Source organism: Crinia signifera, chromosome 9 (genome assembly GCF_055691185.1).
Source record: "Crinia signifera chromosome 9, ASM5569118v1, whole genome shotgun sequence".
Classification (NCBI taxonomy): domain Eukaryota; kingdom Metazoa; phylum Chordata; class Amphibia; order Anura; family Myobatrachidae; genus Crinia; species Crinia signifera.
Genome location: NC_139225.1, coordinates 26,230,350 through 26,257,600, shown reverse-complemented (window position 1 = coordinate 26,257,600; position 27,251 = coordinate 26,230,350). Strand labels below are relative to the sequence as shown.

Here is a 27,251-nt window from a genome sequence, read left to right as displayed (position 1 = left end):
CCTATTTTAATCACTAGGAACCAGTGACATCACTGACATCTATCCTATGAATTCATTAGGAGCCAGTGACATCACTGACTATCCTATGAATTGAATCCAGCGAATTCACAAATAGCTAGTGACATCACTGATTCATGTAGCCTATGAATTCACTAGGAGCCAGTGACATCACTGACATATTGGAGCCTCCCCGTGGGATCAGCTCGCCCATAAGCTGGCACTCAGGAATTACTGTGAATGGTTTATTGAGGTTGAATTAATGTTTAGTTCTTAAGACCTTCCAATTCCAGTGTTGTCTTTCAGCTGCCTAAGGTTCACTACGCAGAATTAATTTCCCCTGTCCATCAAAGCACCACGCCGGGGGCTTTGATGGACAGGGGAAATTGATTTTACGTTGTGAACCTTGGCTTTCTGCATACCTGTATGATGATACCTGTATCCCAGGTATCCTCATCCATCACCAGAGGTGCTGACAGAGGTCCGGGTGACAGTAAGGAGAACATCCTAATTCTTCATGGTCATTCTACCCAAAACGTCGAAGAATAAGGAACTTTGTTCTGCAGGAATGTGTTCTACTTCACACACACCCCTATCTATTATTTATTATTGAGTAACCGTTTCTTATATAGCGCAGCATATTCCATTGCACTTTACAGTAGGGAGACAGTGATACAACAAACAGGGTATTTACAGTCAGATGGTAGGAGGGCCCTGCTCCCAAGCTTACAATCTATAGGATTGTTTTATATATTTGTGTAGGCAGGCTTCTGTATTTAGAGATTTATAGTAAAATATAGTAAGTAACGTTCCTTGGATGAGATCCGCAGATTCAGCAGTTACAGCGTTACTAGAACGCATCGCCAATGGCTACATAACCCGCACAACCTTATTTAATGCCGGTTCCTATATTTGCTGGTTTGAACTTTTTAACTCTGAGCCCCGGCGGTGAGCAGCTGAGCTCTTCCTATGGTTTATTCAGCTGCCTGGCTCTGCCCCGCGTCTGCTATTTAAACCTTTCCCTTCGGGTGCAAGCTCCACGCCGTCCTAGCGCTGCTACATACACACACCGCTGCAGCACACTGGGATGCCTGGTCAGCCGCAATTCCCTATCACTTGGGGGGAGATGCATCAAGGCTTGGAGAGAGAAAGTGGAGGTGAACCTAGCAAGTAATCCGCTTCCAGCTTTCATTTATCTAGTAAAGTCCTTGAAATGACTGTTAGAAGCTCTCCACTTGATCTCTTTCCAAGGCTTAATACATCTCCCACTCCTGTGTGGCAGCGTGGGGTAAGTTGGGCTATAAAGACAGACAATGAACAATGCCTCTTGTGAAAGTAGCATTGTCTCAGCAATGACGTTCTGCAACCTGCTTCCATAAAACGCGGCCCACAGAATGCGGTTACCCCGCAGCCTATAAAGTCATCTGTTTTCATTGGAAATGCAATAAAGATTTTTTTCTTCCCCCTGTTCATTTAACACCATAATTATGTAATGTGCAGACTGGGTGCCTGGGCACACGTCATCGCCTGTAAGGCTTTGTGCATTACACGGGTGAGTGCCTTCTCTGTATTGACTGTCTGGCATATCGCACACAGTAGCGCCACCATCTCCCCCCCCCCCTCTCCGTTCCTGCCACACATATCTTAGTGGGGATCGGATGTCACCAGGCAGCTGCCTAGATGGGTTATCTGCTCCATCATTCCACAGCCACAATGGACACTATAAGTTTCTCTTTGGACCTGTTTCTACCAGTTGGTTGATCCCCAAAGCTGCAGAACGTGGGATCCAGTAGCAGGCAAGTGACGGATGACCAGTAATCTGATCCAGTCTTTTAAATCCCTTTCCGGCACCTTCTGGAGATAAGTGAGGTCTCTGGTACTGTGGGGAACCGTAGGCTGCTCATTTCACCAGCCGTGTGTGTGGTGCATTACTGACTGACTCCTAGGATTGTATCCTGGGAAACTGGGGGGGGGTGAATTTATTAAGTTTCTTATATAGTCTCGTTGCGCTTTACGATTGGACACAGTGATACAACAAAGTGGGTATTTACAGTCAAAAAGGTACAAGGGCCCTGCTTGCAAGCTTACAATCTATAGTGTGGTACAAAAGGTACACAAAGTCAACATAGACAAAAGGTTGACACAAGCAAAAGAATCAACATGGAAATAGTCAACACGCTATCAGCATCGCATGGGGTACGGTATGGTCACCTATGTACCATCAGCATCCCATGGGGTAGAGTATGGTCACCTATGCAACGTCAGCATCCCATGGGGTACGGTATAGTCACCTATGTAGCGTCAGCATCCCATGGGGTAGAGTGTGGTCACCTATGTAACGTCAGGATCCCATAGGGTACAGTGTGGTCACCTATGTAACGTCAGCATCCCATAGGGTACAGTGTGGTCACCTATGTAGCGTCAGCATCCCATGGGGTACGGTATGGTCACCTATGTACCGTCAGCATCCCATGGGGTACGTTATAGTCACCTATGTACCGTCAGCATCCCATGGGGTACGTTATAGTCACCTATGTACCGTCAGCATCCCATGGGGTACGGTATAGTCACCTATGTACCGTCAGCATCCCATGGGGTACGGTATAGTCACCTATGTACCGTCAGCATCCCATGGGGTACGGTATAGTCACCTATGTACCGTCAGCATCCCATGGGGTTATGATATGGTCCCCTATGTATCGTCAGCAACCCAAGGGTTACAATGTGGTCACCTATGTACCGTCAGCATCCCATGGGGTACAGTGTGGTCACCTATATAACTTCAGCATCCCATAGGGTACAGTGTGGTCACCTATGTACCTTCAGCATCCCATGGGGTACAGTATAGTCACCTCCCCTACTATATGTATCATCAGCATCCCATGGAGTCTCAGCCTGGAGTGTCACCCTCTCAGCCCCCAGTAACTTGTCTCAGCCAGTAGCGTCACCCTCTCTGCTTCCAGTAACGTCTCTGTCCCCAGTAAGGTGTCTCAGCCAGTAGCGTCACCCTCTCAGCCCCCAGTAACGTGTCTCAGCCAGTAGTGTCACCCTCTCTGCTTCCAGTAACGTCTCTGTCCCCAGTAAGGTGTCTCAGCCAGAAGCGTCACCCTCTCAGCCCCCAGTAAGGTGTCTCAGCAAGTAGTGTCACCCTCTCAGCCCCCAGTAAGGTGTCTCAGCAAGTAGTGTCACCCTCTCAGCCCCCAGTAAGGTGTCTCCGCCAGTAGCGTCACCCTCTCAGCCCCCAGTAAGGTGTCTCAGCCAGTAGCGTCACCCTCTCTGCTCCCAGTAAGGTCTCTGTCCCCAGTAAGGTGTCTCAGCCAGTAGTGTCACCCTCTCAGCCCCCAGTAAGGTCTCAGCCAGCAGTGTCACCCTCTCAGCCCCCAGTAAGGTGTCTCAGCCAGCAGTGTCACCCTCTCAGCCCCCAGTAAGGTGTCTCAGCCAGTAGCGTCACCCTCTCAGCCCCCAGTAAGGTGTCTCAGCCAGTAGCGTCACCCTCTCAGCCCCCAGTAAGGTGTCTCAGCCAGCAGTGTCACCCTCTCAGCCCCCAGTAAGGTGTCTCAGCCAGCAGTGTCACCCTCTCAGCCCCCAGTAAGGTGTCTCAGCCAGCAGTGTCACCCTCTCAGCCCCCAGTAAGGTGTCTCAGCCAGTAGCGTCACCCTCTCAGCCCCCACTAAGGTGTCTCAGCCAGTAGCGTCACCCTCTCTGCTCCCAGTAAAGTCTCTGTCCCCAGAAGATAGTCACACACACACCTCTACCGTTGCTTGTATTTGGAGTAATGACAATCGTTGCCTTCCTGCCTCTGTGGTGACCGTCCCATGGTCATCACACTGTTAAGCAGCAAGTGGCTCCATTTAGCACTACCGTCCGAGGGATCTCAATATACATTGACTGAAGTAGTAGTGTATACTGTACATGGCCAGGCTTACCCGCTTCCTTCAGGTCAGCTGTGAGATGCCGTCCTCAGAATAATGACATCCCACCTCCTGCCTGGATGTGACAGCTTTGTCCCATAAGAAGCCTGCAGACCGGTGTATCCTTATAGTGCCTCCTTATGCTGCTATGGTGCTAGCATGTCCCAGGTGACCACAGCAGGGCATTACCTGCTACCCTGAAAAAATCTCCTCTTCATCTCCGCACCAAAGCCAGAACCCATCAGCGCCTGCAACTTTCCAGCAGCCTTATTTGAACTTGAGCTTCTCAACTCTTTTGTGCAGAAATGACATGATCTGGGGAGAGTAGGAGAGGAGAGAGGGGGGGGGGGAGTGAAGTTGTACCAGGCATGTAAATAGCAGCCAGCCCCTGGTTGGACAGTAGTTTCCTCCCCCCCCCCCCCCCCCCCCCCCAATGTTAGGCATACGCCTGCTGCAGAAGACACAAGCACACAGCAGCCCCCCTTCCCTCCTGACCACAAGCAGTGGAGGGCGGCTGAATCACAACCTTACAATGGTGATGTCATTGGTTCCCTTTGTGAGAAGTAATTTGGCTTTGCCTGAGCTGCTCCTCCCCTCCTGCTCCCTGGCAGCCCCAGCCTGTGACATAGTTGTCAACCTGCAGTGTAGTACGCGGGGAAATGGCTATCTGCCTCGCAGCAGGGTGGCAAGCTTCTCCGGGGCAGCAGCAAACCTGAATCAGGGCTGGCCAAACCTGTCCTCAAGATCTACCAGCAGTTCATGTGTCTCAGGCAATCTGTGGGTCTATAGTAGGAATGAATGCAGCAGGTCTGATAATGTGACGGTTATGGTGTGTACACAGAGGGAGATTCCTTTGCTAGTCGACTTAATGCCCTGTGCACACCAGAGCTATGCAGATCGCGGGTGGGTCGTAAGACGATTGAATGACCCGCTCACAATCTGCACCCGATCCAATCGCGATCCGTACCCACTTCAATGGTCGTTTTCAGATCCTACCTGCGGCAGGTAGGATCTGAAGAATGACCAAACGACCTGCGGGGCCGCGCATCGGATCCGGATCGGATCTGAAATGGGCCAAAACATGCCCAATTTTATATACAGTCGGTCGACATAGTATCTTAATTGGGCCAAATCGTTCTGGTGTGTACTCTACAGAAAATTCGATTGCTATGCAATCTTTGCTAACTCTGTAATATTTACATACAATTTATACTACATTTGATCTGCACTATATAGTCATTGCTGCACTGTGTATTTTGGCTTTTTTGATTGCAGCTGAGTGGAGTGCGCATCGGCACCAAATCGGGATAGAAAGCTTAAAAACATGTTCTATCTCCATTCGATATAGTCTATATAGTGAAAATCGAATGTCAAATTGTACCGTGTGTACACAGCATAAGTAATGACCACACCTGTGCACCAGCTAGGGAAGCTGGGAAATGTGACAGTTAGTAATGACTACAGCTGTGCACCAGCTAGGGAAGCTGGGACATGTGACATTTAGTGATGACTACACCTGTGCACCAGCTAGGGAATATGGGACATGTGACACTTAGTAATGACTACACCTGTGCACCAGCTAGGGAATATGGGACATGTGTCACTTAGTAATGACTACACCTGTGCACCAGCTAGGGAAGCTGGTAAATGTAACAGTTAGTAATGACTACAGCTATGCACCAGCTAGGGAAGCTGGGACATGTGACATTTAGTAATGACTACACCTGTGCACCAGCTAGGGAAGCTGGGACATGTGACATTTAGTAATGACTACACCTGTGCACCAGCTAGGGAAGCTGGGACATGTGACACTTAGTAATGACTACACCTGTGCACCAGCTAGGGAATCTGGGAAACATGATGGTTAGTAATGACTACAGCTGTGCACCAGCTAGGGAATCTGGGACATGTGACCGTTAGTAATGACTACAGCTCTGCACCAGCTAGGGAAGCTGGGACATGTGACCGTTAGTAATGACTGCACCTGTGCACCTGCTAGGGAATCTTGGAAATGTGACACTTACTAATGACTGCACCTGTGCACCAGCTAGATAATGTGGAAAACTTGGACCGTTGGTAGATCTCCAGGACCGGTTTGGCCAGCCCTGGTCTAAATGAATGGTTCCTCCAGTGCTGTTACCGGAGATTGGCTATAGGCGTTCGAATTATTTGCACACTCGCTCTTGCTAATATCTGTATGCATTAAGATGTAAAAGATCGCCATCAGCGCTAGCTAATGCTGTCTGACCGAGCGTAATTACACTCCGAGCTGATCACTGATGTGCGGTTATCAGGCGTATGGGACGTAGCATACACACACAAGCCCATACAGAGACAGACATAGTGTATGGATCGTCATCGCAATCCCCTCGCAGTTTGACTGACAGGAAGTCAGCGTTTGGGGACGGAAGCCAACTGTTTTCTGGGAGTGTCAGGGAAAACGCAGGCGTACCGTGGTGTTTTCAGTGAAGGGGGTGTGGCATCAGCTGTGGCCACGAGCAGCTTGTCTCGGGCACAGATGACCGGTAGGATCAGACTTACATTTGCACAGACTGGGGAAATCATTCAATGATTCGTGAATTGCGTATGGATTCCGGGTGAATTGCGAAGAGCGTTCAGATTTCTCTCTGTCTGGATGGCTGGTTATTACTACTATCGTATAGATTACCCATCACAGGACCTTGTCTGCATGGTATTGCCGCTCCCTTACACCCCTCCTGCTGCAAGTGAGCATGCACCTGAAATGCGTGCGACTCCGCATTGGTTGGCCCGGTTCCAGAGCATGCATGAAATCATAAGTTCACTCCACCAATCGGCTAAGCACTGAGCCCATACTGAATAGATCTGTTACACAGTGCATGAATACCTTTTGTCTGAATTGCACAATTGTGGTTACCTTCTCTGCTCTCATTCCTCCTCCGAGTTGAGCATTCATGAACTATATAAAGGCTTATTAATGTCATTACATCCCTCTCAGCAGAAATGCTTTCCTATGTTGTGGGACAGCTTTTTAAGAAAATATGGCAGCACCCTGTGAGCAACTGCTAAATGGATTTTATGCAGCAAGCTGGGAAAGGTTACGTTAAGACTCTTTAGCTCTTGACTGCAGCTTTTTCACTCGCCACTGGGAAATAAATTCTGTAGCTCTGTGGTTGGAACTAGTCTGCAAGGGTTTGAGCAAAGCATTCCTCGCCCTGCCTGCCCTTTCTTCCCTGCGTGCAGCTTCACTTTCTCCACAGCCTGGTTTACTCTCTCTGCCCCCCCTCGTAATACATTTCCCAATGTGATCTTTTCACAGAACACAAAATGCTGCAGTTTGCATCGGATTTCTCGGCACGGAAAGAGTTAAAGGGACAATGTACTTTTTTTTTTTAAAATCCCCGATCAGTGGGAATGATTTTGCATACAATTTCTAAATATGTATAACGCATAGGTTATGTAGATCCATCACACTGTAGTTGCAGCACCTCTTGCAAAGGGTGTGGTCAGCCTGGGATTGGGTAATCTCGGATTGCAGAAATAGCAGAGGCGATAGTTCTCACACACAAAGGACTTCTTAATCAAGCGGCACAGTGTAGCATCCATCAGATAGTATGATAAGTGCCACCAAATGTTGGTGTCCTATAAAATCTGTTCACAGCATTCTCGTGTAGCTGACATGCAAGTTACAGCTGCCATGTGTAAAGCTGCTCATCCAATCAGGGGAGATGCTTTACAGCTGATCTACACCCACTTATGGGTTTCACATGCCATAAAGTTTGCCAGTGTCAGAGGGTTGGCACAAACGATGGGGGGTGTGACTCTTCTTACTAACTTACGGAGTAATAGCTGGGTATATCGGGGAGTCATCCCAGAGGAATCCTGGAAAAAAATCTGGGTCTTACGACCTGGGATTTTCTTCCCGGATAGCTAGCAGGGTTTTTAACCGGTAAACCCCGGTTAGCTAGCAGTGAAAATGGTTCCTACCCGGGATTTTATACACTGGTAAATCCAAAAGCCACTGATTGCTTCTTCCAGGGTGCCGGCTTTTGATGGAGCCATTTATAATGATATCTACAGGTTTTTCCAGATTTGACAGGGTTCAGTGGAAACAGAGGCAACCCTGGGAAAACCCAGGACTATGCTGCGGTAACCGGGTCTTATGACAGGAACGCACGGTCAAAATCCTAGATCAGACCTGGCATTTTGGTGGAAAAGTGGTATAAAGCAGGTAATGCCCAGCACTCTGCTCCTAACTGCCATTTTCAAACCCAGTCTGTGACATGCAGGTAGGAGCTGATTGGCTGTTAATCAATTTTTGAAACTTGATAGATCTGTCCCAAGGGGCATACACAATTTTGCTAAGCTATTTAGGGTATGATTTATTTATTAACCGTTTCTTATATAGCGCACACATATGCCGCAGTGCTTTACAGAGAATATTTGAACGCTCACATCAGTCCCTGCCCCAGAGGAGCTTACAATCTATATTCCCTACCACATGTACATGCACACCCATTCATTCTAGGGTTCATTTTGTTGGAAGCCAATTGACCTATCAGTATATTTTTAGATTGTGGGAGGAAACCGGAGTACTCGGAGGAAACCCACGCAAGCACGGGGAGAATATACAAACTCTGCACAGTTAGAGCTATGGTGGGAATCGAACCAATGACCTCAGTGCTCTGAGGCTGTAATGCTAATCATTACACCATCCGTGATGCCCAAAGGTTAGGCCATTTCCTGGTGTCCAGATCTCCCATGGATAGTCTACTAGCACTGGCGGGAGCCTCCGAGTGTATTTGTGGTGGAATAAATTCCCCAAATTTGATGGTTTTAAATTCTAGTTTATCAGTTTTTGATGTCTCTACCATCCCGCCAGTTATTGAAGCAATTTTGCAGCTTACGGAGAACCAAACACATTGCCACTTATTAAGGAATACCCGCTAGTAGTACTCGTCACATTAACATAAGCAATGATTACATTATTATCACCGTTGCCAAATTAAGAAATGTTAGTAAAAATGAAACCTTTATTTATTAACAGTTTCTTCCATAACGCTGCAGATTCCGTTGCGCTTTACAATTGTAGACCGTGATAAAACAAACTGGGTAACAACAGACAGGCTTGGAGGTTAGAGGGCCCTGCTGCAAGCTTACAATCTAGTAAGTAATCTCTAGTAGATAAGGGGTCTGGGGATAAGGATCTGAGCTGCCTTTCATCAAAAAAGCAGAGTCGTTCCCCATAGCGAAGGTCACATTAATGTTTGCTCAGAAATGTTTTTGAAGTCTGCTTCCAGACCCATTACTGAAGCACACCATGCTTTCAGTCCATAGACTCATACCGACTTTGAAAGGGTTAATCCATCATTTCCCACGCAGGACAGGAAGGCAGCTTGGTGGCAGGAGGGGCAAATTCTGTGCAAAATGGTTTGATTGTAGCAAACATTTCACAGGCCAAGTGTGGTAGGTCTGTGGCTGCTGATTGTGTGCCGCCTTGTGTCAGCGCACCCGGTGTATACTGCCTGCACCTGGTGCGCTCAGTGGTATTAGCACGTTCTGCGAATCCAGGTCCTGATTCAGATGCGGTTGAAGGAGATATTGTTCGTCATTACTTGGTGATGCAGCTGTAATACTGTGTAATCGTGACTCTGCTTCAGATCACACACAACACCATCCTGTGACCAATGGAGTTGCGCAAGCTGGCTGCTGCAGTTGCTACCAGGAGGCCAGGAAATCTTCCAATGAAGATCCTGACCTCGTTGCTCCTTATAAACAGAGGCGATGTGCCTAAATGGCATGATTTTTGTATTTTAGCCCCTGTGAATCATGTGATGCGGGAGATCTGCCTTCTCTCTCCAGAGAGTGGGTGGCTACCCAAATAATAGGGAGTTTCCCGCAACTTCTAGCATTCGCATTTGGAAGTTGTTGCTGTGAACCTACAACATGCAGTCAAAGGATCGCTCCATGCAAGTGGCACAAACCATGCTTTAGCTGCAAAAATAAACCCCTCCGAGAGATAGCGGAACCTTAGAAGCAACTGTATCAACCGTTTGGTTCTTTCAGAGACCATACCTATATTTGAAACACAAAAAGGCCTGCACTTCCAAGGAAGACAACTGTGGTGGAAGATCACAGGATCCTTTCCATAGTAAACAAAAACATTTTCACAGTACTTCTTTTGTATTAAAGGTCTCTAAGAATTGCTACAATGATATGGAAACAAAATTGTATGTATATTGTGTTTGAGTACCACATTACGGTTATTGTCTTCTTTCATCTCCCTACACACACACACACACACACACACACTTCACAAAGCAATAGTCATGGACCAGAAGCAGCCCAGCTAGTAGATCACCCATTGGCATGGGAACAGGGGTATTGTGTTGTTAGGCATCACTGCAAGTGCTACGTTATCTGCATCTAGTCCGTCTGGGGGGGTTCTGGGCACTCAGAAACCCCTCTCCGTGCACCACTGAGGTATGTCTGAAATACTGTGTTGCTACCTCCAGGTAAAGGACAGATCCTTGCACCTCGCATAGAGAATAGTGAAGCAGGGCCTTCTATTGGCCAGTTAGCTGCAGGTGACTGCACAGCACCCTACACAGAACCACGGCCTGTTCCCGGACGTCGATGGCAATAATGAAGCCTCCTGTTCTCTGTGACCTGCACGAGATTGGTTATTACCGGAATACAAGGAACGTCATTGGAGCATGCTGACTGGGCGTTATATAACCTCTGTCACCATGATTACTCTCTCCAGCTTAGCTACCATCTACGCCGAGCCCATCACATTAAGTAACTCTCTATTCACACGGATATTTTTCTTCCATGTCTTTCAGAGCCTGCGTAAGCTCGATGAACACATAATTACCATGGATAATCACTAAACAAACTAGGCAATTACATGTCTCTCTCTGAAGCCGGCTCACTGGCATATTCTCCATGACATGAATTGCTTCTGTGTAGGTTCTCCTGTGAATAATGGCTTCTTCTAATCCAGGACTCTGTGAAATGCGCTGTGTAAAGTATTCACTACCGCTGCAGGCCCGGGACTGTCTTACATTGGCTTTGGCTTCTATCAACACCTGTTTTATAATGTTTTCAGATCCATGCTCTGATTTGTTGTTTAATTTAGCAGAAAAGCCTAGAACGTGCTAGAACCGCTTTTAATGGTTTCTGCGGCATGTGTTAGGAATTTGGCAAAGATCGGCAATGTCTTCGCAGCTTATCGGGCAGTGGGAGAGAATAACCAAGCCATTTCATTTTGCTTAATACTCGTAACGGGCTCCAGTTCTTGGTTTTTTCCAATGGTATTTGCCTTTATGTGTCTACACTTAGAATCTCAGAAACTGTGTCGGCCATGCATCTCTAAGAGCACTATTCCAATCCCTGTGTCAGCATTACTGCCAGTGGTCTTCGCGTCGTAATTCCTATTCCTGGTTGTCTGGCTGTTACCCAGATACAGTAGTCTAGAACTGCGGGTGGATGTGGTAACCGTGCTCTCATTTTGGAGGCAACAACTGAAGATGCATGCTTTGGGGAGTATTCAGTCGGGGATTCCGAATCCCGGGCCATTTTCGCTCAGCTCGACTCTAACTAAAGCTGTCAAGTGTTGGAAAGTGGACATGTCTGCGGAAACGGTCGCGGATTGACGAAAAACGGCCTTGAATTCGACAATCAGCTGCCTTTTCCAACAAAACAGATCTGACTTCTTTAAAGTCAGATCTGTTTTGTCGTAGTCTGCCTTCAATGCTGTCGGGAACGGCAGCATTAAATAGAGGACGGACGTTGTTTCCACAGGTGGAAATAGGAGGATATTCAATCCTCCCGCAGCCATTCCCAACTGGGGAGGTGGCTGCGGGGCCCTATTTAATGTGGTCTTCCCCGACCTCATTGAACAGGGGATCTCAGCAGAACGAGCCCGACTTCACAAGCAGTCGGGCACGTTCTTCCGAGAACGGCCAGGAATTAACGAGCTCCCGGCCGTAACTCGACAATTCCCGGGCACAGCCCCCTTCTCGTCCTGCGGCAGGCCCGTCTACATAATCCCGTCTGCAAATTCTCAGTTGAGAATGGGACAGGGTCACGACTGTCGGACCGACACCCGTGACTCAACATTGAATACCCCCCATAGCGTCCGGGATTGACGCTATGGGGGGGTATTCAATTGAAATATTAAGGTTTTGGATCCAAGGATCAGCAGTGTCTAGATAGACAGGTAATAGGTCGACATGCAGAAGGTCAAAAGTGACCAGTCGAAATATTGAGTTGTGTCTTTGGAAGAGCTGTTATCCGTGCTCGTGTGTTCAACCAACACTGCACAGTGCCTGGTAACACCGAGATCCCCCATTATCTGTGGTAATGTCAGCCTCTTGTCAGACCACAAGTTGCTTTCAAACAAGCAGAATCTCATGTAGGAAGCCTGGAATTGCCCGTGCATCAGCTGGTCACTGGAAGCCATGTGTGGGATGGGTTTGGCTGCCAATAGTTGAGGTTTGGCCGATGTTCTGTGTCAGGATCTCTTGTGAGGGAAGCACAGACTGAGCGTGCTGTGGGTAGACCTGTAACGTTCTCCCGATGAGTCACAACTAATAGAATCCAGAGGCCAAAGATCCATCACATGTGTAGTGACACCTACAAAGCGGGAAGCTTTCTCTTACATTCGGTCCTGCGCCAGCTCCTTTCCCATCCACTCTCTGTATTTAGAGTGGTCCTGGCAACTGTGCGTGATTACCTGTCAGTCTCTCCGACACATGTATCTGATCCTACATAGAGCGACAGGTAACTGATGGTGACTAATTTGAAGTCCCGGCTATCTGTGAGCGATTGGATCTTCCTACATGGAGTGAGTTGTTGACCTCCACCAATACTGTTATTTGGAATGGATTTAGCAAAGTTCTTCTGTCAAGATGAAAAAATAAAACTTTTTTATTTTGTTGAGCGATAAAGTCGCCCATTTAGTATCATCACTACAGAATGAGGAGAGTATGGGGTAAGGGGGACTCCAGATACTGGTGGCTTCCCTACAATGGCCCATTGTCTGGTCTTATCAGATATTCTCAGTGCACCAAGCGGTTCCCCTTTTGGACACAACTTTCTTGTTCCTCTTCCCCCTTCTTGAGACTGAACTGACATCGATCCGATTCTGGATGACTCATAGTGATCCGAATTCGGCCCCTGCCCTGACCATTTCTGCGCATGTGCAAACCTTGACTGCGAACGGCCGCAAGGCTGGGGGTGGTGGCGGTTCTGGGCCATGGAAACACCCAGCGGTTTATGGCCGTCCCCATGAAAACGCCTCACCTTCCCATGGCTACGCGGGAGGGCTGATGCCTGCTGTGGGTGGGCGTTTGATGTCACATGACGTCAGCCGCCCGCCCCGTCTTCTTCCCGGCAGCCGCAAATATACGTCAGTGACCATCGAAAGATTTCACCTGCAGTGGCGGCATGCCAGGGGATGTGTCTTCATTACACATCCCCCTGCACGGTTGCGTGGGGGTAGGGCTTGGACAGGGCGGAGAAACAGGTGCTTAGTAAGCTGGTTAGAATCGCCCCCAAAGTGCAGATGCCATGTGCAGTGGAATATTCCCCCCATGCCCTTGTGTCACACTCTCCTGGGAAATGCACATCAGAGAGGAAACATGGGGGTTCTTTGTTTGTTTCAGCAGATATCTAAGCATCCCGATTGGCTGCAGCGGATAAATTGTATCTCCATTTCTTCAATAACGTTTCTGCAGATGAAAGGAGACTGACACCCCCCCCCCCCCCCCCTTCTCCCCTCCCCATCTGTGCTTATTACCTTGCAATTCACTTGGTTTCTTTCACTTGTGTGAGATCTAAAGAGCTGTAGAAAATAGTCAATACATCCTCGGATCATAAATGGGGGGGGAGAGAAGAGCTGGCGAGCCCTTTAGTAATTAATCAGGGGCTCAAGTGAATGGATCAAAGAGGCCGCCATTGTGAAGGAGATAGCGGGGCACTTTAGCGCTGACTCAGAGCGGTTTATAGTTGTTATTTAGTGGAGGCAGGAGAGCGGTAGAGTACCAACCAGTCAGCTTGTAAAATGAGTTAGAAGCTGATTGGTCAGTGATGTAAGTGACATTATACGAATGTAGCAGTAAAAAAGCCTACATTTTTTTTTTTTTATAAAAAAAAAACAAAACCAAAAAGTCACATTTGTTTTCATAACTGAAATGATTAATAAAAATGCTTATTGTATAATACTTTATAATGTTTAACTTTTAGGTAGGATTCTAGTCATTCTGAGTAAGTCGACACAACCGGTCATCGTGAGTTTTTCACATTTTTTGAGGTGTCCGGCGACGACACCTAAGTATGCAGACCCCCAATTAGTGTACCACGTCCCGTCGCACACCCCATTTTGCACGCCACACATCTGGGCCAGGTTCTTTCTTCCACTACCACTGTCCTTGGCACACTTCACAGTTCTTAGTCATAGTCCGGTAAAGTATGATAAAGTAAAAAAAAAAAGCCCAAAAACCGTGTGTCAGATATAGCCATGGTCTCTAAGCCATTCCGATACCAACCCAGTCTAGCACAACAGCACCACCTAGAGGTTAAATCACAGTGAAATGGAGGGGTTTCCTGCACTACATTCTGAGTCTTGCAAACATGGGACTACTCGTTAATGAACAAGACTAGACAAAAAGTGTAGAATCTTTAATATGTTATCTTTTGTTCCTACAATTATCCCAACCTTCAATTATCCCAGCTTTAGTGTCAGTAAATCTAGTAAAATCCAGGTATATAAATCATACAAAGTGCAATGATAAAGGTGTAGTGGCAGCCGGCCAGGGTGTATTGTACAGCACAGCACAGTGTAGTGCATAGGAGACTTGTGTGATAGACTCAGGAGGAAGCTGAATCGGAGAACTGGATCTCACCGGGTATGGGGCCATTGGGTCGGCCGCTGAAGGTTCACAGGCCTACAACACCTGCAACAGGTCGACACAAGCATTAAGCTTACAATGGGAAGGTCGACAGTCAAATGTCAACATGAGTTTTTCACGTTTTTGTCCTGAATTTCGACAGTAGACATGGACACGGTCTAAGTGCGCTCGGCACACTAATTTATTCTCGCACCACGCCGTGGTAGGGCATGAAATACAGCCTGTCGGCACATGTCGGCAAAAAAAAAAAAAAAAAACAGGTGAAAAATTCATGTCTAGCTTTTGACTGTCGACCTTCCCATTGTCGGCCTAATGCTTGTGTCGACCTTCCGGCGCTGTTGTGCTTAGCCACGTCAATCTATTTCAGGTGTGGACCTAAGGCCTGTCGACCTTATGACTGTATTCAAGCTAACCAGTAGATAGGATGTAATCTGTAATATCTGCTTTTAGAAGTCGGCAGAGAACTAACCCGCTCTCCCATAGGATCCTATTATCCATTAAGAGATTTGCGTCCAGAGACATTTTTTCCATTGTAACTTCCTTTTAGAGGGACCCCAGCCGCACGTATTGTATGTAGGAAGCGGATCGCTCACGTCCTTCTCCAGGCGCGACCGTAAATTTACACCCGTGACACATCTGCACCTACAGTAAGCGGAATATTACATCCTCCCCACTGTAATTCCAGCTCAGCAGCTCCAACGCCTCCGCTGCGCTCTAAGTACATAGCACACGGCTCAGAGGTGGTGCCGCTGCCAGGTCTGGGGATGGATTACAGCAGGGGGGCTGACATAAATGGCGGAGCTGTCGGCTCGGCAGAGTTGTTTTGAACTTATAGAGCAATTGTGTGTGAAATATTCTGCTTCACGGAGAACCGTGTTAGGAAGCCAATTTCTTTTTTTTCTCCTTAAATACATTTATTTTTGGCAAATGTGCACCAGCCAGTTTGTGAGAAGAGAAATGTTCAGTACCATAAATGCAAGGCAAACTAGCGCATATACAGTATTTGGTAGTGGTACTGTGCAGTAGCCCATAGGCACAAAATAAGAACATATAGCAGGTAATTGTCAGTGGGCATAGAATAGCATATGGCAGCCAGTGGTGCTGTGTACTAGTCCATACACACAGGGGTAAGAACACATGGGTGTGGATCGTGTGGTCTACAACAACAATGTCTGCTCAAAAAACAGTGGCAAACCCGCGACCTTTTGACTGTTAACCTAATGCTTGTGTCGACCTAGACCCGTGTCGACCTAGACCCATGTCGACATTGACCCACGCCGACCTAGTTGTTGTAGACCTAATGACCGTATCCCAGAACACATACTGTAGCAGGCAGTTGTACTGTGCAGTAGTCCATACACACATCATAAGAATATATTGCGGGTAGTGGCAATGTGCTGTAGTCCATATACAAGACAATGTTTAGGTATTGGCACCATCCAGTACTCCATCGGAAAAGAACATATAGTAGTTGTACTGTGCATTGCTGCATTTACTCTTAATAATATCATACATCAGGTTGTGATACTGTGCAGGAGTCCATGTATACCGAATAGGAATGGGATCATTGGATAGACATACATTAGGTCGACCACTGAAGGTCGACATGCATGAATGTGAACATGGCTAAGGTCAACAGGGTCATTTGGTCGACATGGGGGTTTTCACTTTTTTTTGCCGCTCGGAACACTATTTTATTTTCCCACCATGCCCTAGTGGATGGTAGGGCATGAAATACCGCCTGTCGGTGCATGTCGGCTAAAAAAAAACTATAACACCCCCCAGCACCATCATACGACTTAAGGTCGCACCTGCCTCTTCTTTTCATCATTTTGCACTGTAGCGCCCAGTGTTGGAAAAAGTTGGTGGAATGCATTAACCGTTTCCGTTAATTAATCCTACGCTACGTGGCTGCCAGATGCTGGCTGCTGTAAAGCAAATTACTGGCAGGTGGGTGCGAATGAGCCCCTAGCGTGTGCCTGCAAATAGCCGTAGTCTGTGAGCGTGCCGATGGCTGGCTGTTGGGATATTTACTGTACTCAGCGAGGTCTGAACGAGGCCTGACAAAATAATCAGCGAGAACCTGGGGAGACATACGGAGCCAGTGTGGGCGATCACACAGACGCGGCAACTGGGATCTGTATACAGGATCCTCCAATTAGTCATGTGTACTTCATGATGCATGCCTAATACACGCTACCACATATGATGATCTTACACGTTGAACGTGGGGCAGCGTACTCTAGGGGACCCCAACGTGCGCCGTGGAACTTCACATCCCAGTAGGCTTTGCCACAGTTTAGCTTATAGAGCATGCTAAAAATATGGCAGAGCATGCTGGGATGTGTAGTTCCAGAACAGCTGGAGAACCCCACATTTTTCTTACACCTGGATCACACTATGGTTGAAATGAAGGCAGGCATGGGTGGTGGTGGTGGTGCTGCTACTGGGCCCAGTGGTGAAGTGGATTCTAGCAACAGGTACCCAATGGTAGAGGCCTGAGAGCCAAACGGTTCTGTTATCATCGACTTAGATTTGTGTTTCCATATTTGCGTTAGCGGCTTCAGCGTTATTATATTTTGTGCACCTTGTTTTACGTAAGGTCCCCCAAACACTTGTGCGGTTTGGGCCCCTTTCACACCGTTTCGACGCATTGGGCCGATAAATCGTTTGAAAAGTGTCTTTTTACTTCCCGTTCTGATCCAGTGCGTGGTCCTGTGCATATCCAATCGGATCCGGAGATTTCACCGCTGCAGTAAGGATCTTTTATACGCGGAGGGATTGACAGGTAGGAAAGGTTTGGAGGCGTTAATGTGGGGCAAAATGCAGACTTACCCCGGCCTTTTTGAAACGTGTATCTGCCTTCAGCTGCGGCCATCTATGTAGAGACACGTGGCTCCAGCGTTGCAGCTGCCGCGGCTAGTCCGAGTGGCAGGTTTTGGATTGATAGATCTACCATGTCTAGATAGATCAATGGGGGTCAAAATGTCGACATTCAAAAGGTCGACCTGGTGAAAAGGTCAGCAATCAAAGGGTCCACATGAGGTTTTTTTTTTTACATTTTTCTTGTGTCAATGTCCACACCTTTCGACATGGACCACCAATTAGTGTAAAGCCCTGTACACATGCATCGATTTTTTTTTTTTTTTTTTTTTTTTTTTCGTTTCGATTTTGCTCATAGAAGCAAAATCAAATCCTAAACTAAATCGAAAGGTTTTTGTGTCACTTTCGAACTGCATTCGATTCGATGCGCGCTCCCGTTTTCACAAAATTGACCAGAAAAATCTACTGTGCAGCCAAGGAAATATCGAATTCCATCTAGTAAATCAAATGTGTATATCGAATTCGATATCTAATGCAAGAGTACAGAGCTAATGCCAAATCGAATGGGAAGATCTAATACCAGATCTAATAGAAAATCGAATGTAACTAATCAAAAGCAAATCGATGTGCGTGTACAGGGCTTTACGCTGCGCTCGCCATGCTTCGGGCACGGTGCCTCTATACACTCGGCACACTATTATATTCTCCCTCTATGCCAACATGGATAGTGAAGTATGACGATGTCAACATTTTGACACTGTCGGCCTTTTGACACTGTCGGCCTGCTGACTGTCAACTTGTTGCTGTCGACCTGCTTGACTGACTATATTGACCAGTGATAGCTAACCTTGACACTCCAGCTGTTGTTGAACTACACATCCCAGCATGCCCTGCATCAGTTTTAGCATGGCCAAATAGTAAAACTGTAGCAGGGCATGCTGGGATGTGTAGTTCAACAACAGCTGGAGTGTGAAGGTTAGCCATCACTGATCTAGACACTGTAGAACTATCAACCGGATACCTGCATAGAACTAGCTCAACTCCAAGAGTTGGTTGTTGCAATTGCGGAGTATTGTGCCTTTTTGCTGGCTGTCCGCTTCACTCGCCATGATTAGCAGTCCAGTAACCTGGACCATCGCGGCTGTGTAGGCATTTGGTACGGACATGAATTAGGCTCTGTGATTCATATATTACAGAGCCACATTAAGCTGTACAAGTCCACCAAACGAATGCAGCAGCTGCCGATTTGGCAAGTTTGCCGCAGAATTTTGAAACTACTAGGTTTTTTCTTATTCTTTAAAAACAGCTACATATCTGCAGCGAATCAGCATTTATTTTCCAATCGGACATGGTTACTTTTGGAGCGAGGGTCTTAAAGCCGTTGTTCCCAATCAGACGTTATTTACAATCATTGCGTGACCAGTGTATAGGATCTAACAGAAGCCTCTGCACAAAACACACTCCACAAAACATGACCTTTCGTTGTAGTATAAACGTTCAGGGAATGATAAAAAAGAAAAGAAAATGACTAAAACCGTCGTTCTCTGCCAACCAAGTCGTCAGTAATGGAAAACTTCTTCCTCGGAATGATCTCACAGCCCAGCGATTATCTCCAGGGATATAGGCTCAGCTTTCTTAGAACCGTGCAGTGAAAACTCTTGTAAACCACGGAGAGAACGTCCAAACATCAGCCAGGACAGTTAGCGTCAGGAGGCGTCCGCCTGGAACCTTGTTGTCAGGGGAAGCTAACGCGTTCCGCACATCTCATGTCTGTTTTATTCATATTAAAGGTCCTGCTGAACACGTAGATCTTTGGCATCTGTAACACAAAACTTTAACATAGGAGTGGATTTGTGTAAGTGATCAAGACATAGCCAACACACACACACACACACACACATAAATACAGGATACGGTCGGTTGGTTGATCTAAAGATGGTCGACAGTCATTAGGTTGATACCACAAGGTCGACGTGGTCTAAGGTCATTAGGTCTACACAAGCATTAGGCTGACATGGTCTACAAGTCGACAATCAAAAGGTCGGCATGCGGTTTTTCACAGTTTTTTGAGCCAACATGTGCCGACAGGCTGTGTTTCATGCCCTACCATCCACTAGAGCGTGGTGGGAGAATAAAATAGTGTGCCCAGCGTAGCGAGGCACCGTGCCCGAAGCATGGCGAGCGCACGCGGTGCACTTTAATCCTGTGTCCATGCCAGGTAAAAAAAACCCTGAAAAAACCCCATGTCAACCTAATGCTTATGTAGACCTTTCAGTTTGTCGACCTAGTGGTGTCGACCTAATGACTGTCGACCATCTGTAGGTTGACCATACAATCCATACCCCATAAATACACGCTAAGGATTCAGGAGATAAAAATGTTGCATGCACAGCAGACTTCCTGTCTGTAGTACTAGGCGTCCATTTATCCCAATGACCCAACATGCGCTTTTACATTTCATTTAGTTGAGACTCACTGACAGCCCATTCGCAGCCCCCATGGGGGGGGGGGGGGGCATCTATCTATCTATCGCCAATTATGGTTTGTTGCCGCCATTGGATTGTGCGTCTGCCAGGGCCGGTTGGCAGCCTTTTCTTAATTTCTTAGATATCATCTGAACTCGCCTTTAATAAAGCAAGTAGTATTGATGGTAATCCAGGCTTTGTATATCGAGCCGCTCCCCCTCCCCCTCTTAATTTACAGGATTATAATGAGATTTGCATCTGTGTGTCACTCAATCTAGTCATGAGGACATCTGGTTTATGAGCGGAGCTCGCTGCCCAGCTTGTATTGCGCTTCTGTGAAATCCGCAGCTAACTAAATTATCTCCGTTGGCGCTTTCTGTATAAGAATATTTATTGCACCATTGTTCTTCTGTCTTCCTTCCAGAGCCTGTGTTCCCCCCTTCCCAAAATCTCTGCCACATCAGCATGCAGAGTTTTGGGCTAGAAAACATTCGCTCCCGTGAGCGGAAATAACTTTGCTATAGCCTCCGGTTTATGAGAGAGAGCGGATTTGTGCTGCGGTTCCCCTCTGAGCCTTACCACGGAAGCTGTTACACAAAGGATACACGACACTGTCTTGTCTGACCGTTACCCCACCCAGAGAATTAAAGGCCTGATGCACACCCAATCGCTGCTATTTGAATTTGCAGATGCCTGCAATCAGCCCCCACTAGTGTGGCTAATCCCGGGGTTGGGATAGGCAGGATCCCGGGATATGGCCCCAGAATTGCCAGGATTTCAATCCCAGGATTGGTGTTTCCAATCCCAACATTTCGGGATTAGACTGCGTGCGCAGTCTAGTGGTGTCTGACCTCTCGCTTAGATGCTGCCTGGCTTCTCCCGTCCTCAGCTATGCGACTCTGCTCAGCGTGACGTGGTCAGAGGTTGCTCCGCCCACCCCCAGCTGCACCGCATCACTCTCCTGGCCCGGCTCCCAGCCGCATCACTCGCCCGGCTCCCAGGCATTTTTTTATTATTAGGGAAGCCAATCCAGGGAATTGAGCATTTCTCAATCCCAAATTCCGGGATTGGCTTCCCTATGCGCCACCAACACAATGGTGAAATCTCGCCCCGTGCAAGTCTACGAATGAGTGTGCAAGTGTGCAAAACCTTTAACCTTCCACTACTGTGCGACAGAATCAGGCTGATCGAGGCCAGAGCTGACATCACGCACCCTCCCTGAAAAGCCTGGGCATGCCTGTGTTTTTTCTGACCCTCCCAGAAATCGCCCCCGCCTACCACCCCCAAACAGAGACTTCCTGTCAATCAAACTGCGGGATGATTGCAAATAGATTAATCACTGTTCTTTGTTGCTGTCTTGCGTCACGCATGCGCGCTGCCATCCCATTCACATGTGCAATCATAAGATATTCCATCGGCTTGCAAAATTACACAACAGCGATCAAGCCTGAATAACCCCCTAGTTCCAATTCTTATTGTGACTCTTTTAAGATACAAATACTCTCATGGATGCAAAAACTATTTTATCCTGCGGCCCTGCAGCTGTTGTGAAACTACACTTCCCAGCATGCCTTGCCATAGCTTTAGCATTCTCTAATAGCAAATCTTTGGCAAGGCATGATGGGAATTGTAGTTTCACAACAGCTGGAGGTCTGCAGGTTGGACATGCCTGGTCTAGAAAGAGACCAATATGCAATATTCCGCCTTGGATTTACCATTGACAGCCCATATAGCGGGATATTGGGTCAGTCCGGAGCATACCGGGGACGGTATGTATCTTTCCATCCCCACCTTACCGCACGGTCATGGCCGCCTGACTATAGCACGCTATATGTGCTAGACAGGGCAGCCACAGACAGACGTTGTGTTAGAAGACGGAACAATCTGCGCACTCATTCTGTAACTCTGAGCAAACATTAAGATTCCAGCTGTCATTTTTCTGGTACAGTTTGTTAAATCTCTTCAAATATTTGTTTTCTTGGAGATGACGGCTCCAAATCTGTTCCCGAATATTCCCAGTACGTAAGGAAGCCGCAATATAAGTGGTCTCTTCCTGCTGATGGTACGTCTCCCTACGCAGACAGATGTGTTACTGTGTTTTCCCATTGATCTGCTGCACTGATCGCTAAGCTTCATCCCGCTGCCAGGCTGAACGTTGCACTTTATTCTACACTGCTGCTCTTTCCCTCTCGGTCACTTTGGGCCGCACACCGGCATTCTCTGTGCAGAAAGGGTTAAGCTTTGAATGATTCACTTACGATCTGAGCAACTTTGCTATTTGCAGAGCGAGTAAACGAGTTTCAGAAGATCCGATTAGGGCTGGGTTCAGACACAATCGCTGATCAGAGAGTCGCCGCAGTCGTAGTGAAATCCCTGCGAATCGGCAATTAGCTGCAAATCCATACACACGCCATTCACCAATTAATGTTTTTTTTCCATTGTGTGCAGTCTGTGTGTAACCCGGCCAGCGATAAAAAAGAAAAAGAAAAGGTGCTGCATTTTATCGCTGATTGGCATTGTGCATGCACGCTATGATCTGTACGCGTGTGCAGTTGATCAGTAATAATCCGGCTTGCAAATTGGCACAACAGCGATAACATCTGTACCCTTGGAACATACACACAGCTGATTTATCTGATTTATCCTTCTCATCCAAAAGACCTTGTATCGTGAGAATAGGGCCAGTCCTAGGCAAAGGCAAATACCTAGGGCATTTTGAATGCCTCGGGATATCTATTTCAAGCCTAGGGTTGACTCAGCTTGACAGCGGTCAGAGGCGGGCCCAGGGGGCGGCCAGCAGCAGGTTGCAGGGCACATAACCTATGCGGGCTGGAGTTCAGTTGAGGAGTGGAGTCACTACTGCGAGGTTTAATGTGTATAAGGTAAAGGGGTACTGTGTGGTTTATCATGAAAAAGGGACATTACTGTGGTGTAATTTGAATAGGGTTGCTGTACTGTGTGGCATAATCTGAATTTGGGGCCCCTTCCCAGCAAGACCAAGCTACTTTGGCACCTGCTGTGCCACAGGGCACTAAAATGTCTACTTGCGGCTCTGTGGATGAGGTTTGCTATGGGTGAGGAGTGAGGGTCGCTGTGCTGGTACAGGGACGCGGAACTAGCTGCGGTGCTAGGGGACACCAGCCTAAGGGCCCCATTTATCAAGTAATATTTGCGGCTTAATCCCCGAAAACACCAGTTTTTGGGGGGTTAACCCTTAAAGGGTGATCGCAGCAGGAATGTCCAATCCCTGCTGTGATCCCCCCTGCAGCGCCGCTGTCCGCATCCCCCATAGGTTTCAATGGGGATGCGAAGCTGCGCCATGTATCAACATCGGGCAGCCCGGCTTTGCATCCCTGGGCTATCGCCATTCTGGGAAGGTGATAGCCCATTGTAGCCTATGGCTGCACATCACCCTGCCCGGGCGGCAGTGCGGTGAGCAGAGGGGGGGGGGTGTCAGAGCATAACCTCGCATACGCAGACCCCCCGGCTTTCGGGTCAGTGCTTCGGAGCCCTGTCCCTGCACTGTCAGGGATAGTACATCCCTGTGATGTGATTGCATTTTACAATGATAAATTTTACAATGATAAATGTGCCTATGAATCTTGACTAGGGCATCAAATTGACATTTATAAATAAACTACTGGCACAATGGTCGGACAGATTATCAGAACGGCGTATCTTTTCCTAGCACCAGATGTATCAAGCTTCAAAAAGTGATAAAATGGCGAGCGATAAACAGCCAGCCAATCGGCTCTAGTCTGGGTTTGAAAAATGGTAGTTAGGGGCTGACTGTTCGCAGAGCATTAAACAGATTCCAGAGCGTCCGCTGCCTCTGCTTTGTTCTGCTGACCACTTCGCAATCGCTCGCATACATATTTTCTCTGGCAGTATTTCATCCCATGTAAACCGGGCCCGAGAATGCCGTCTCCTCCTCTCCTTACATGTATAGAACTCCCCTAGATATTTCAGCACTCCAAGCATTTCCGTGCATATTCCCGATGCCTTGTTTAGGAGGGCACTTTAATACCACCCCCACAATCCGCCGCACGCTCTGCATTGCACACTTGTTGACACATTCCCTCATTTGCAGAGTTTTTCCTTTTTGATCCTTTTTTATTTATTTTTTTATTTTGTTTTCTCTTCTATTCTAAATAATTCCAGGAATAAAGACTTTGTTTTTCCACAACTCCCCCCCCCCCATGATCGGCCTTCTCGCATCTTCCGAATGCTTGTGCTTTATTTAGAGCAGGATAACACTGTGATATATTTGGCGAGGAACCAGTTAGGTGGATGCCCCAGCTAGCTTGAGAAGAATTCCTTTGCTGCCTCCGTGTCTTTCTCATATGGTGGATGCGGATTATTTATATAGCAACTTCAAATATACGAGGATGCATTCCATTCGCCTCCATACTGAGCAACTCCCTAACCTCTGCTCACAGAGCACGTATGCCCACTATCGTACAGCAATCTAGCTTAGCATCCGGGTATTTCAGACATTGGGGTGTATTCAATGCGGCCGGCGGGGGAGTTAAACGGCGCTGATCGCCAAAAACAAGCGATACTTGTTGTTTAACCCCCACGCCGGCCACGCACCCTATTCAACGCGACCGGGAAATCCTCGCTGTCAGAAGACAGCGAGGAATCCCTACAAACAGCGAGGCTCGTGGCTAATGCAGGGAGCCCGCTGCTTTTAGCCTCGAGCCTCGCTGTTTTAGCGGCCGCATACGCCGATTCCCCCTCGCTCCAAAAACCTAGTGAGGGGGGTCAATTGAATACTGAATATCTTCTCCTTTTTCTGTGTTGCTCTAGAATAGGTGTAAAGCAACGCAGGAGCCGTGACTGACTTCAACTCTTGCAGTCTTCTAGGTAACATCAATGTTTTTTGCAGACTGGTGGAGGGGGATATGGTCGTTACGTTGACGAATATTAGGTCCACATGCATTGGGTCGACCACTGAAGGTTGGCAGGGCGTAGGTAAACACATGAAAAAGGTCGACAGGGTTGGAAGGTTAACAATTGGAAGATCATCAGTCAAAAGGTCAAGTTTTTTACGCTCCAATTTTTGTTTTGTTTATGTGTCTTTAACAAGTTCGGGTCTGTATTTTTAATTTTTTTTGCCCCCTGTTTTTCAGTATAACTGCGGTAATGAAATTCAAAATCCTTTGTTGCAAATTCCTTCGCTATCGCTGAGGTTCTAGACTACATTAGTGTCGTTCCAGCTTCCGCCTGGATATTGTGTTTCACACGAAGCGACAAGAGCGAGACTCGCAGCACCGCAGGCCCCCGTGGTCTCTGCCCCGCCAGGATTGTTTTTCCCTTTTTATGTTTTTTTATGGTCTGTATGATAAATGTTAATCTGTTAGCCATCGCAATTGAGCCGGTTCAGCTGAGTGTGTATCGGGGCTTTTCTCGGCGCACCTGCCCGTACAGCAGTAGAAAACTGCAGAGAAGTAACCCTTGCACTAATCGCTGGGAGTGCAGGGTTACATTGCGGACAATCAGATCACAGAGAACAGGGACAATGCGCATCATTCATGGGCAGCAAAGCCGCTGCTAGCTAGCAATATAGGAGCGCTTCCAGTTTCAGTTTGAATATGTATAATTAAAGCTGTTTTCAGCAGAGTAGAACAACTACAAAGTAGCATCGGGATCTGCATTTTACCCTGAGCCTACCTGTTTTTATTAAGAATTATTTAGTGTCAATCAGGCAATTTGGGGCTAGGAGGGATGCTATTAGTTTAATTGTCGTGAGGGTTTGACCAGCTGTTTAAGGGCAGAACTTGGACGCTTAATTGGCTTCACCAGGCATAACTTTGTTGCATTTTCTGGTAGTTCTTCTCACAGTCTGTAAGAGGCTCAGACACATACAATACAGAGAGCCTTTCTTCTAGTGGTCTCTGTACAAATCAGAGGATGTTCTAGTGTCCTCTTTACAATACAGAGAGCATTCTAGTGATCTCTACAAATCTGAGAGCATTCTAGTAGCCTATGTACAAATCATAGGGTATTCAGGTGGTCTATTTACAATACAGAGAGCATTCTAGTGACCTCTGTACAAATCAGAGGGTATTCAGGTGGTCTATTTACAATACAGAGAGCATTCTAGTGACCTCTGTACAAACCAGAGGATATTCTAGTGTCATCTTTACAATACAGAGAGCGCTATATTGATCTCTGTACTAATCAGAGGGTATTCTAGTGGTCTATTTACAATATAGAGTGAACTCTATTGGCGTCTGTACAAATCGAAGAAAATTATAGTGGCCATAGAGCATTTTAGTGATTTATGTACAAATCAAAGGATACAATAGAGGTCGGGATCCCGACTGTTAAAACACTGACGGCCCGGTTCCCGACGGCCGTCAGCTATTCTCCCTCCTGGGGGTCCACGACCCCCATGGAGGGAGAATAGAAGAGATGGTGATTGCAGGGCATTCTAGTAGACAGTATATAACACAGATGACCTATAGCAGTACCGTGTTCTACTCCATTAATAGTTACCCCACTGTCGGTCTAATACAAATGTTCCGTTCATAATTGTATAGGGCCACAAAATATGTTGGAGATATAATAGGTACTGTTTATAATATTCTGTGTATATTTCACAGAATTGTGTCTTTATTTGCATCAGGAGCCCAAAGTGGTAATCTTGCAGCCTCCTAGGTAACCAATCTTACTTTGCAGACTTTTGAGTAAAGCCTTGAAATGGAAATTCGGGGTGAGACTGGATATTGCTTCTTTACTTTAATTCTCCATACTGTATAGGAACATTACATTGTCTACGTCCTATCTTACTATAACGAGCCTGTGTTCTGTAGGCTATCCTTCAGAGCTGTGGGCGCCGTGATTGGTGCTCTGTGAATACGGGATGATTAGCTTAACTAAACTCTCTGGACAATAGACCATTATTGTTTTCCTTCAGTTTCTCGCTTCATCCCATGAATTGTTAGAATGACAGTTGAAGGCTGAAAAATTATTCACAGCAGCCTCCGAGGACCGTCCTTGGGAGACGTAGTTCAATTTCCGACAGACGCGGTCGTAACTTCACCGTAATGTAGTACTTGCTGGTATCCGTAAACGAAAGCATCTGGAGTTCACGGCTAATTAACATCAACATGAGCCAGTGTCTTGCTTCGTCTCTCTAACGAACCATTAAAATG

The 27,251-nt window shown here is 47.1% G+C and overlaps 2 protein-coding genes across 6 annotated transcripts in view; one reads left to right on the top strand and one right to left on the bottom strand.

The window, feature by feature from the left end:
• Positions 1–4,256, bottom strand: part of ANGPTL2 (angiopoietin like 2) — a 34,961-nt gene extending 30,705 nt beyond the window's left edge. Inside the window, exon 1 of the mRNA XM_083158615.1 lies at positions 3,924–4,256. The gene's annotated coding sequence lies outside the window, so the exon portion shown is untranslated. The remainder of the gene's footprint in view (positions 1–3,923) is intronic.
• The window catches only part of RALGPS1 (Ral GEF with PH domain and SH3 binding motif 1), a 293,688-nt gene that overhangs the window by 139,490 nt on the left and 126,947 nt on the right, over positions 1–27,251 (top strand). The gene's annotated exons all lie outside the window — the stretch shown is intronic.